The following is a 12,500-nucleotide window of genomic DNA, read 5'->3' on the forward strand; positions in this document are numbered from 1 at the left end:
CTCCTCCTCCTCTTCCTCCTCCCCTCCCACTTCACTTCCCCTCCTCTCCTCTCTCTTTCCTTCATCTCCCCTCTCTTCCCTTCCCCTCTTCTTCTTCCTCCCCTTCCCTCCATTCCCTCCTCTCTCCCTGTTCTTTTACCTCGTTCCGTTCCGTCCTCTTCTCTCTCTACTCATCTCCTCTTCTCCCTCCCACTCTCTTCCAATCTTCCAACCTCTCTTCTCTTCTCCTCTCGTCCCTCCCTTTCCTTCCCCTCTCTCACTTCTACCTCACCTCCCTCCCTCCCTCCCTCCCTTTCTCCTCCCTCCATCTCCCTCTCTAAACCTTACTCCTTCTATCTCCCTCCTTTCCTCTCTCCCTTCTACTTCACCTACCTACCTCCCTCCCTCCCTCCCTCCCTTCTCCCTCCACCCCACTCCCTCAATCTTCCTCTTCCTCACCTACCTCCCTCCTCCCTCCATCCCACTCCCTCAGTCTTCCTCTTCCTCACCTCCCTCCCTCCTCCCTCCCCCCACCCCCTCCCTCAACCTTCCTCTTCCTCCCTCCTTCCTTGCCTCCCTCCCTTCCCTCCATCTCCCTCCCTCCCTCCATCTCAACCCTCCCTCCTTCCCTCCATCTCCCTCCCTCCCTCCATCTCCTTCCCTCAACCTTCCTCTTCCTCCCTCCCTCCCTCCCCTCCATCTCCCTCCCTCCCAACTACTTTTACACTCGAGAAATTGCAGTAATGGCGAGCGATAGAGTGAAGTGATTGGGCGTCGCTGCCTAATCGTCTTCCTCCGATTCTAATCTGATTAGCAGATATTTCTCTCAAAGCCCCTTCAAGGCGATAGAGAGAGAGAGAGAGAGAGAGAGAGAGAGAGAGAGAGAGAGAGAGAGAGAGAGAGAGAGAGAGAGAGAGAGAGAGAGAGAGAGAGAGAGAGAGAGAGAGAGAGAGAGAGAGAGAGAGAGAGAGAGAGAGAGAGAGAGAGAGAGAGAGAGAGAGAGAGAGAGAGATAGACAGAGAGAGAGAGAGAGAGAGAGAGAGAGAGAGAGAGAGGGGGGGGAGGGAGAGAGAGAGATAAAGAGAAAGAGAGAGAGAGAGAGAGAGAAAGAGAGAGATTCTTTATCTTTTGTGTCCAGTTACCCGCGACCCCATAGTAACCGGCACTGACCCTTGGATCAATCATGGGCATCTAAGGAAAGAAATATTGGACTGTTGTCTGTCTTGTGTGAGATTGAGGTTGATTCAAAGTTACCGGTTAGGAGGAGGAGGAAGTAGAGGAGGAGAAGGAGGAGAAAGAAGAAGAGAAAGAAGAGGAGAAGGGGTAAGAGGAAGAGAAGGAAAAAGAGAGAGGAGGAAAAGGAAGAGAAGGGGAAGAAGAAGAAGAAGAAGAGCATAAGGAAAGTAGAAGGAGAAAGAGAAGTTGAAAGAGAAAGAAGAAAAAAGAGGAAGAAGAGAAAGGTAAAGAGGAAGAGGAGAAGGAACGGAGAAGGGGGAGGTAGAGAAGGAGGAAGAGGAGGAGGAGGAGGAGGAAGAGGAGGAGGAGGAGGAGGAAAAGGAGAGGAGGAGGAGGAGGAAGAGGAGGGGAGGAGGAGAAGGAGAAGGAGTAAGGAAACAATCACCGATTGTTCTCTTCTCCTCCCTCCCTCCCTCCCTACTCTTCCTCGCTGAAAGGGAGAAAAAACAAGTGTTGACCTGGAGAACACGCCACTCCCCCCTCTCCCCTCCGACGCTTCCTCCCACACTCCCCTACTCCCTCTTTTCCATCCTTACTCTCTTTTTCTCTCTCGCTTTTTTTTTACTTTCTTGCCCCTTTCAACTCTCCCTCTCCACATTTCCACGCCCTCCTCCTCCTCCTCCTCCTCCTCCTCTTCCTTCTTCTCAGAACCCACGCCTTCCTTCCTTCCTTCCTTCACCTCATCCCTTTTCTTCTTTCACCACCACCTCCTCCTCCTCCACCCCCTTCCGGCCATACCAACCTCCTGTGGTGGAGCAGCAGCAGAATAACCTTGACCTTGACCTTGGGTTCAAGTGTGACTTCTCCAACAAAGTGACTTGTTCTCCACATTCACATACTCTCTCTCTCTCTCTCTCTCTCTCTCTCTCTCTCTCTCTCTCACTCAAACCTCGTGGTGCAGTGGTTAGAGTTCCCGGCTGCCACTACGGCGGTCCGGGTTCGAATCCCGCCCAGGGCTGAAATAATTTTAGTATCGCTGCTTCAATTCTCGTGGGCAGGGAGTTGTGTGCGTGTGTGTGTGTGTGTGTGTGTGTGTGTGTGTGTGTGTGTGTGTGTGTGTGTGTGTGTGTGTGTGTGTGTGTGTGTGTGTGTGTGTGTGTAAGGTCACAGCATTACCCATAGATCGGTCAAAAATGAGCCCTGAGCTCTCTTCCGGGGGGGAAATAGCTGTCGATCACGAGTCCAACACGTGTTCCAAGACCATGTTGAATCACAAACAAAGCTCTCAACAGACTTCATATAGGTTAACGCCAGACGTCTTTACTTAGTTTAGTAAACGGCATCAAAGTTAAGGAGTTGACAGGAGTGATGGCTTTGAATTTTGTTTAGAAAAATAAATAATAATAATAAAGCAAAAATTGGAAAAAAGGCCCGAGGTCAATTCCCAACTCGCCCCCAACACACACTTCCCACTCAGCTTCCTCTATAAACTATTTCCAAGACCTTCCCGCCCATTTCTCTTTCGGGTAAGCTGACAACCCTCTTCTTGCTGACATTTTGCCCTTGAGGCTCTTCGCCAGCTTCTCTCTTTTTCTCTGCATGTGTGTATAACTCACCGCGTTCTTGGATCATGGGTTAGAGATCAGAGCTTATCTATGGTCCGAACTATGGGTAAAACAAATCACACCCACACACACCCACACCCACACCCACCAACACCTTCCCCACCAGAAACTGTACTTGGAGACTACTGGGTGCAGCGATGCTGAAATTTTAGGTCGCGGTCGAGCGTGGTACCACCACACCATAGAGAGCCGCGGGTGCGTGTAAGTGTGTGTGTGTATGTGCGTGTATGTGTGTGAGTGTGTATGTGCGTACTTGTTTATCGCCAGTATGCTTTTCTTGTAAAACCCCAGGAGTCTCCAAGTACAGCTTCTGGTTAGACTCCGCCGAAGAACACTGGACCCTGAGACTTTCTGGGTCTTCGACGGTGCCGAAGAAGATCGAGACTGAGAAACCTCCTCCTCTGGTGGTCCTCAAGGGCCGAGGAGTCCGCCTGTGAACGCTGCCGACCCTCCAGCCTGAGACGGATGTCTTTCCCTCTTTTGTCTTTCTCCTTTATCTTTCTTCAATTTTTTTTTCTATTCTCTTTGTCCGCCTCCTCCTCCTACTCCTCCTCTACTTTTCCTTCTTCTTCCTATCGTTCCTCCCTCCATCTTCCTACTTACCTTCCCTTCTCTTCCCCCTTGTCTTCTTTCTCCTATCCTTCCTCCTCCTACTCCTCCTCTTCTTCATATCCCTCTTCTTTCTCCACCTTCTGTTCATCATCTTACTCCTCCTTCCTCCTCTTGTAACTTTTTTCATTCTAATCCTCCTCTTCCTCTTCCTCCCCCTACTCTCTTTCTCCTCCTCCTCCTCTTGCTGGCACCAGCCCCTTCTCTCTCGTCTGTGTAACACATTTAGAGCACAGCAGCTTATCCGGTTACTTCTCTTTCCCCCTTCCACCTTTCTCTCTCTTTTTCTATAAATTTATATCTATCTTTCCATCTATCTATCTACCTATCTATATCTATTTATCTCTCTCTCTCTCTCTCTCTCTCTCTCTCTCTCTCTCTCTCTCTCTCTCTGTATATATATATATATATATATATATATATATATATATATATATATATACATATACATATATAATATGTGTGTGTGTATATGTATTTACCTAGTTGTATTATACGGGAAGGGGAGCTATGCTCGTAGTGACCCGTCTTTGTATCTCTCAGTATCTAGTTTGTACTTAAATTCTTATAAGGTTTTTGCACACACTATTGTGTGTGTGTGTGTGTGTGTGTGTGTGTGTGTGTGTGTGTGTGTGTGTGTGTGTGTGTGTGTGTGTGTGTGTGTGTGTGTGTGTGTGTGTGTGTCTGTAGATATGTATCTCTCTACCTTTATTCTTTGCCTTATTCCATCTCCCTTTCCTTTCCTATTCATTTACTTTACATCTTCGCTATCCACATTTTTCCCTCTCTTCTCGTCTCCAACTCCAACCTTTCGTTCTCTCCTCTCCTCTCCTCTCCTCTCTCTCCCTTCTTCTTCTTTTTCTCTCCTCTTCAATTTTCGTCATTCATTCTCATCGCCTTCCTTCACCTCCTCCCCCTCCTCTCCACTGCCTCCTCCCACGCACAGCCCATTTCTCTTCTTCTTCTTCTTCTTCTTCTTCTTCTTCTTCTTCTTCTTCTTCGTCTTCTCTCCTTCTATATAGAAATATCCCTTTCTCATCCTTCTTTTTCTCCTTAACCTTCTCCTCATCCTTTTACCCGTCTTGATATACCTTTCTCCCTCCTCCTCTTCCTCCACCTCCTCCTTCTCCTCCTATTCTTTATCCTTACCCTCCTAGACTTCCTCTGCTTCCTCCCAACATCCTCCCCCTCCTTCACCTTATCCTTGTCGACTTATTAATTTTTTTCAAACCCCTCCCTCCTTCTCCTCCTCCTCCACTCCTTCTCTTTCACTCCACGTCACACCTCCTTGTCCACTGCCAATGTCTACTCCATCTCCATTTTCTTCCTTTCTTCATTTTCTCCCTTGCTGACGCGGCAAAACGCCGCCGGGAGACCTCCAACGAACGAACTACTTCGAACACGTCCCCTGCAGGCTGATCCTCTCACCCATTACCTCGTCGTGTTGGCTGGGAACACCCAAACGCCCCCCCCCCCACCTCTCTCTCTCTCTCCCCTCCTTCCCCTTTGCCCCCCTCTTTCTCTGTGTCTCTGTCTCTTTCGTTCTCTCTCTCTCACTCTTTCTCGATGTTTCTCTCTCCCCCTCGCTCTCTCTATCTACCTATCTATCTATCTATATATATATATATATATATATATATATATAGATAGATATATATACACATATATATATTTATCTATCTATCCCTATCTCTCGTTCTCTCTCTCTCTCTCTCTCTCTCTCTACTTTCCCCTCTTTCTATCTCATTATATCGTTCTCTCTATCTATCTATCTCTATCTCTCGTTCTCTATCTCTCTCACTCTACTTTCCCCCGTCTCTCTCATTCTCTCTCTCTCTCACTTTATTTCTTTCTCTCCTTCCCTTCATCCTATCGCTATTCCCACCACTACCATCAACCCCGCCATTACTCCACCACGGCCATTACTATCACCATCACCAACACTAGCTCCTCCACCACCTCCTCCACTATTACCACCGCAACCAGTGTCACTTTCATTCCCACTACCACCTCCACCATCTCCATCACCACCTCCACTACCACGTCCACCTCTGCAACCTCTGCAACCTCTCCACCCCTTTCCCGTCATTCGCAACCTTCCCTCGTACTCCAATTCTCAATTAATCTGATCCTTTTCATTCTCTCGATTGGATTTCTTCAGTCCCCCGTACCTCCCTGTTTTGGTCCCCTCAGGGCTCCCTTGGGGGTAGGGAGGGGGCTCTTCCTCTGCTTCTAGAGGCCTCCGGGCCCCCCCTATTGTGTCTTCACCTTTCTGTCTCCCTTCTTCACCCCAACTTTAAAAAAAAAAGTATCACTTTTAATTTTTTGCTGTGCCTCTTTTCCTCTCTTCTATAATCTCTCTTGCATCAGCCCAAGGATAGAAGCGCTGGTTTCCATCGACGAAATAGGAGCTCCCTCTTCCCCTATCTCGAGAATCCTATAGACCTCCCCCCCTCCTACCGAAAATACAATTTCCCCCACCTTCCCTTTCCTCCCACCTTCTTCCTCCTTCCCCCACCTCCTCAGTCCTACCTTCACCTTCCCCTTCTTCCCACCTTCTGCTTCCCCCCTTTCCTCTTCCCCCCACCTTCCCCTTCTCCCACCTTCTAATTCCTCCGCCTTCCCCTTTCCCTTTCTCCCCACCTTCTCCTTCTTCCACCTTCTCCTTCTTCCACCTTCCCCTTCTTCCATCACCTTCCCTTCCCCCTTCCCCCACCTCCTCAGTCCTACCTTCACCTTCCCCTTCTTCCCACCATCTGCTTCCCCACTTTCCTCTTCCCCCCCACCTTCCCCTTCTCCCACCTTCTAATTCCTCCGCCTTCCCCTTTCCCCTTCCCCCCACCTTCTCCTTCTTCCACCTTCTCCTTCTTCCACCTTCCCCTTCTTCCATCACCTTCCCTTCCCCAACATTCCCCCTCCTCCCACCTTCACTTTCCTCTTCCCCTTCTCCTTCTCCCTCCTACCAAAAACACTTATCTTATCCATTCGCTTATCAACAGTATATCTCCTTGACGTTCATTCAAGTTCCTTCCTCACCCACTCCCTAACCATTCCCTCCCCCTCTCCCTCATCTCCCCCTCTCCCTCCATCCCTCCCTCTCTCCTCCCTCTTCTCCCTGCTTCCCCTTCCCCCCCATCGTCTCCCTCCCTCGCCCCTCCCCTCTCGTCGCCCTCCTTCCCCCCCCCCTCGTCTCCCCGTCCCCCAATGCTCGTCCTCGGGGTCCCAGCTCACTTTCCGGTATTCTCTGCAATTCCAGCGAGGTAAGCAAGCGTTTTCCGTCTCCATTTTCTTCCTATCAACTCTCCCATTAAAGTGGTTATAGATGAAGAGAGATGATGCAATACTGGGGGACACTCGTAAGTGACCCATCAGGGTACAATGGAACTATGTATCCATGTCCACACATTATTATTTACTTTCTTTTTTGTCTATTTATTTATTTCTGTCAATGAATTTGTACTGACGCAGCAACAACTGTAAATTTGTTTGGATGATTATGGTAAGTCACGGGTTAGATTCGGGTGAATTTATTTTCTCCGGTAAGGACATTAGGGGAGAGAGAGAGAGAGAGAGAGAGAGAGAGAGAGAGAGAGAGAGAGAGAGAGAGAGAGAGAGAGAGAGAGAGAGAGAGAGAGAGAGAGAGAGAGAGAGAGTGAGAGAGAGAGAGAGAGAGAGAGAGAGAGAGAGAGAGAGAGAGAGAGAGAGAGAGAGAGAGAGAGAGAGAGAGAGAGAGAGAGAGAGAGAGAGAGAGAGAGAGAGAGAGAGAGAGAGAGAGAGAGAGAGAGGAGAGAGAGAGAGACAGAGAGAGGAGAGAGAAAGAGAGAGAGAGAGAGAGAGAGAGAGAGAGAGAGAGAGAGAGAGAGAGAGAGAGAGAGAGAGAAGTGAAGAAGAATATAAATGTGATGAAGAGCACGAAGAAGATGATAATAACAAAGAAGAAAAAATAGGATGTTCGTCTTAATAATCAGGAACTCTAAGAGAGATCTCACCAAGAATAGTTGGTTCAGAGTCTAGACGCAAAGTCCCACTGACTATCTAGAAAAAAAAAAAAAAAAAAAAAAAAAGGATAACATCGTCTTATCTCTCACGCGCACAGAAAACCCAACAGAAAAATCTACATTTATTTTGTCACCGAGACAAAAAAAAAAAAAAAATCAAATAAAAAAAAATAGAACCTCAGCACAACACGCTGGGCCTTCGAAAAGAGAGAGGACGGATACTGAAAGTGAATTCAAAACTTCTTTTTTCCACAAATTAAGTAGATTATTTTGATCAAGCGTGGTTTGAAGAGTGACAGATCTCATTATTAATAGAGATCCTTTTCTTTCTATTTCCTGCCTTTTCGTCGCAGGAAGAATGTGTTCTAACTTTCAATAACAAGAACAATATCAAAGACAACATCATGAACAGCAACAGCAATGACAATAAAGCAATAAGAACAATAACAATAAAAATCGATAAAAATGACAATGATAATAATAGCAGCAACAATTACACTAACAATAATAATAGTATGAACAACAAGAACAATAATCATGACAACAACAATAACAACAAGAACAACGACAAGGACAACCTCAATAACAAGAATAACATTATAAATAACAATAGTAACAACAATAACAATATCAATAACAACAGTACCATGAACAATACAGACAGTAAATAACAACAATAGTAATGCGAACAATCTCAATAACAACAGCAATAACAAGAATAACATTAGAAATAACAATAGTAAAGACAATAACAATATCAATAACTACAGTACCAATAACAGTGACAATAATAGCAATAACAAGAACAACATCAATAACAACAGCAATAACGAGAACAGCAATAACAACAATGACAACGACAGCAATGCTAAGTCTCGATAGATAAAGGCCTGGAATCTAACTCGATTAAAATGTCTAAAGTAACCAAGAGAGGGAGAGGGGGAGGTGGGAGAGGGAGGGGGAGGGGGGAGGGGGGAAGGAGGAGGAGGGGAGTGAGAGAGAGAGAGAGAGAGAGAGAGAGAGAGAGAGAGAGAGAGAGAGAGAGAGAGAGAGGAGAAAGAAAGAGAGAAAGAGAAAAAGAGAGAGAGAGAGAGAGAGAGAAGTGAAAAAGAATATGAATGTGATGAAGAACATGAAGATGATAATAACAAAGAAGAAAAAAATAGGATGTTCGTCTTAATAATCAGGAACTCTAAGAGAGATCTCACCAAGAATAGTTGGTTCAGAGTCTAGACGCAAAGTCCCACTGACTATCTAGTCACAGATGTAAAAAAAAAAAAAAAAAAAAAAAAAAAAAAAAAAAAAAAAAAAAAAAAAAAAAAAAAAAAAAAAAAAAAAAAAAAAAAAAAAAATCATCTTATCTCTCACGAGCACAGAAAACCCAACAGAAAAATCGGATACTGAAAGTGAATTCAAAACTTCTTTTTCCACAAATTAAGTAGATTATTTTGATCAAGCGTGTAGCCGTGTTTTGAAGAGTGATCGAGCAATGAGTGGGTAGGTTGAAATGATCGATTCTTGTTTAGTGTAACTCTCACGTCGGACGATTTTGTTAGTTTCAGACAGATCTCATTATTAATAGAGATCCTTTTCTTTCTATTTCCTGCCTTTTCGTCGCAGGAAGAATGTGTTCTAACTTCCAATAACAAGAACAATATCAAAGACAACATCATGAACAGCAACAGCAATGACAATAAAGCAATAAGAACAATAACAATAAAAATCGATAAAAATGACAATGATAATAATAGCAGTAACAATTACACTAACAATAATAATATTATCAACAACAAGAACAATAACCATAACAACAATAAGAACAACAAAAACAACGACAAGGACAACCTCAATAACAACAACAATAACAAGAATGACATTATAAATAACAATAGTAACAACAAGAACAATATCAATAACAACAGTACCAAGAACAATACAGACAGTAAATAACAACAATAGTAATGCGAACAATCTCAATAACAACAGCAACAAGAATAACATTAGAAATAACAATAGTAAAAACAATAACAATATCAATAACTACAGTACCAATAACAGTGACAATAATAGCAATAACAACAACATCAATAACAACAGCAGCAATAACAACAATGACAACGATAGCAATGATAAGTCTCGATAGATAAAGGCCTGGAATCTAACGCGATTAAAATGTCTAAAGTAACCAAGAGAGGGAGAGGGGGAGGGGGAGGGGGAGGGAGAGGAGGGGGAGGGGGAGGGAGAGGGGGGGAAGGAGGAGGAGGGAGTGAGAGGAGGCAGGAAGATTGTTAACGTGACACGACCTCCCCTTTTCCCACCTTCCTTCCCTACCCCCCCCTTTTTTTTTACTTCCCCTCCCCCTCTTCCTCTAAAGGCGCGCGAGGCTAGCTTGGACGTAGACACGTGTTCGGCCCTAAGTCCCTTACAAGAGGTTCTTGAGGACTTCTGTAAGGAAGAGGAGGAGGAGGAGGAGGAAAAGGAGGAGGGGGAGGAGGAGGAGGAGGAGGAGGTGGTGGAGGAGGAGGTGGAGGTGGAAGAGGAGGGGATGGAGGAGATGGAGGAGGAGGAAGTGGGAGAGGAGGTGGAGGGAGGAGGAGTAGGAAGAGGAGGAGGAAGAGGAGGAGGAGGAGGAAGAGGAGGAGGAGGAGGAGGAGAGTATCAGCGGGGAATAATTGTTGAGAGAGAGAAAAAGAAAACACGAGATACTTCCTTAGAGTGAATTCAATTGTCTGGCGATCGCCGGAATAAAATATGAAAATTATGGAATTATTATAACGAAGAGGGTTCTTGCTACAATGTGTAACATACATGCCATAACATATTGTTGTTACGAACTGTAATTCACCGGCGCTTCTATCTTCGTCTTAAGACTAGAGCTTCTCAACTTTGTTCCACAGTGTGGAAGTCTTAAAACACTTTTTTATGTCTCAGGTTAAAGTGTTTTCATAACAACAATCATACTACAGAGTGTGACAAAAGTAAGGCCTTTTTCTTGCTTGTTATCTTATTATGAGAGAAACAAATCAATGAAGGTACTTGAAGAAAATTGTAATTATTGATTTAATTTGACGGTGCAATACCTACAATTCTCTTTGAAAACAATAATTGTTTTACTTCGTCCAACAGAAAAAATAAACAGAAAGATGGTTGTTCCTTTTGCAACACTCTGTATATCTTTATTAATGTCTTTCTTTAAAGCTTACAAGGCCAATAGGTATTATTTACAATTGTGTTTAGGCCCATTTGCCAAGTACTGATTTTCAATGGAAAGCTTCACTGGCAATACAGCTGTTTATCAAAAATGTGTGTGTGTGTGTGTGTGTGTGTGTGTGTGTGTGTGTGTGTGTGTGTGTGTGTGTGTGTGTGTGTGTGTGTGTGTGTGTGTGTGTGTGTGTGTGTGTGTGTGTGTGTGTGTGTGTATTCACCTCGGTTCTGCTGCAGTCTCTGTCGAGACAGCCAGACACCACCCTACGGCAGTGAGCTCAGAGCTCCTTATTAGCCGATCTCTGGGTAGGTCTGTGTGTATGTGTGTGTGTATGTGTGTGTGTGTGTGTGTGTGTGTGTGTGTGTGTGTGTGTGTGTGTGTGTGTGTAAGCGGCATCATTCCGAAACTTGTTCCATTCAAAAACCATTTTGCTTTTCATATATACATCATTACGTAAACTGAACTCCTTTACGTTCTTTGTTTTTGTGTTAAAAAAATCCAGAGGTGTGTAATCCTTGTGAAGCCTTTTCCATCCGTCATCTTGTTATTACTTAACATATATTGAGTTTCTTAATCTCCCCAAAAACCAATTTTCCTGTACACTATCATTCAAACATCTACATGAAATCTCTATGCTTCATTCAGCTATAGAATTACGTATCACTTGTTCTCTGACAACTGTTCCATTTGACAGGTGTTCCCTTTGACAGCTGTTCTCACCGAACGCTTTATCAAACAGACATCTGACAAACAAATGCCCCTTTTTCGTGTTGTTCTTCTTTTACGAATGTTTTCTGAGTTTCATGCTTTCTCGCCCTTCAAGTTCACTGCAGTTTTCAAAGTATTTTTCTGTTGGCTCAATAGAGTTTCCGTTTTATGTTGAAACATTGTGACAAGTTCAGGAGGGTGGATAAAAAAACAGAGGACACGGGGTCTTAGTCCGAGTTTAATCAAGTCCGGTTTTGTCTCTGTCGAAACTTGGATAAAACTTGTCAGGAAAAAACTCAGAACTGGACCAGTGTCTTCTGTATCCAACTTCCTCATAATTGCCTTATCGTGACACATGCATTTCATTATCGTTTTGTCTCCATTAATCAGGACGAAACGCCAATGCAGGACGTCAGAGAGTGTCATCTCCCTTCTGCCCCTTTTCAGTTCTTTTCTGTACTAAAATTTCTTTTTGCATCCTCCTGGTACTTTCTTCCATAACCTTGTACTCCTTGTATCTTCTACCTCCGTGAGTTCATGGACCATTCATCTAATCCTCTTCTGTTTTCATACCCATTCCTCCCTTCATGTTTACACACACACACACACACACACACACACACACACACACACACACACACACACACACACACACACACACACACACACACACACACACACACATACACATATACACCTACTTCGTGGCGCTGTGGTTATAGTTTTCGCCTGCCACTACGGCGGTCCGGGTTCGACTCCCGCATAGGGCTGAAATAATTTCAGTATCGCTTCGCTGCGGGGTGTTACTCCAACTCTCGTGAGCGGGAGGTTTGGGGGTGTGTGCGTGTAAGGTCATAGTATTACCCATAGATCGGTCATACGAGCTCTGACCTCTCATCCGGGAGGTTAATAACTGTCGATCACGAGTCCAACACGTGGTCCAAGACCATGGCAAATCACAAACACACACACACACACACACACACACGCACACACACACACACACCACGGGACACCACGAGCGTAGCTCCCCTTCCTGCAAAATACAACTAGGAAATACACATACACACAAACCTCCTTTTCCTCTTTCATTCCGCCATCCACTCCGTCATCTGTTCATATCTCCCACTCTTTAGTTTGCTTTTAACGAAACTGTTTCATTTTGTGATCCCTTCAGAATCTTCATCCCCTCCCGCTCCA

Source organism: Oratosquilla oratoria, chromosome 16 (genome assembly GCF_046742065.1).
Source record: "Oratosquilla oratoria isolate Oo_2021 chromosome 16, ASM4674206v1, whole genome shotgun sequence".
Classification (NCBI taxonomy): domain Eukaryota; kingdom Metazoa; phylum Arthropoda; class Malacostraca; order Stomatopoda; family Squillidae; genus Oratosquilla; species Oratosquilla oratoria.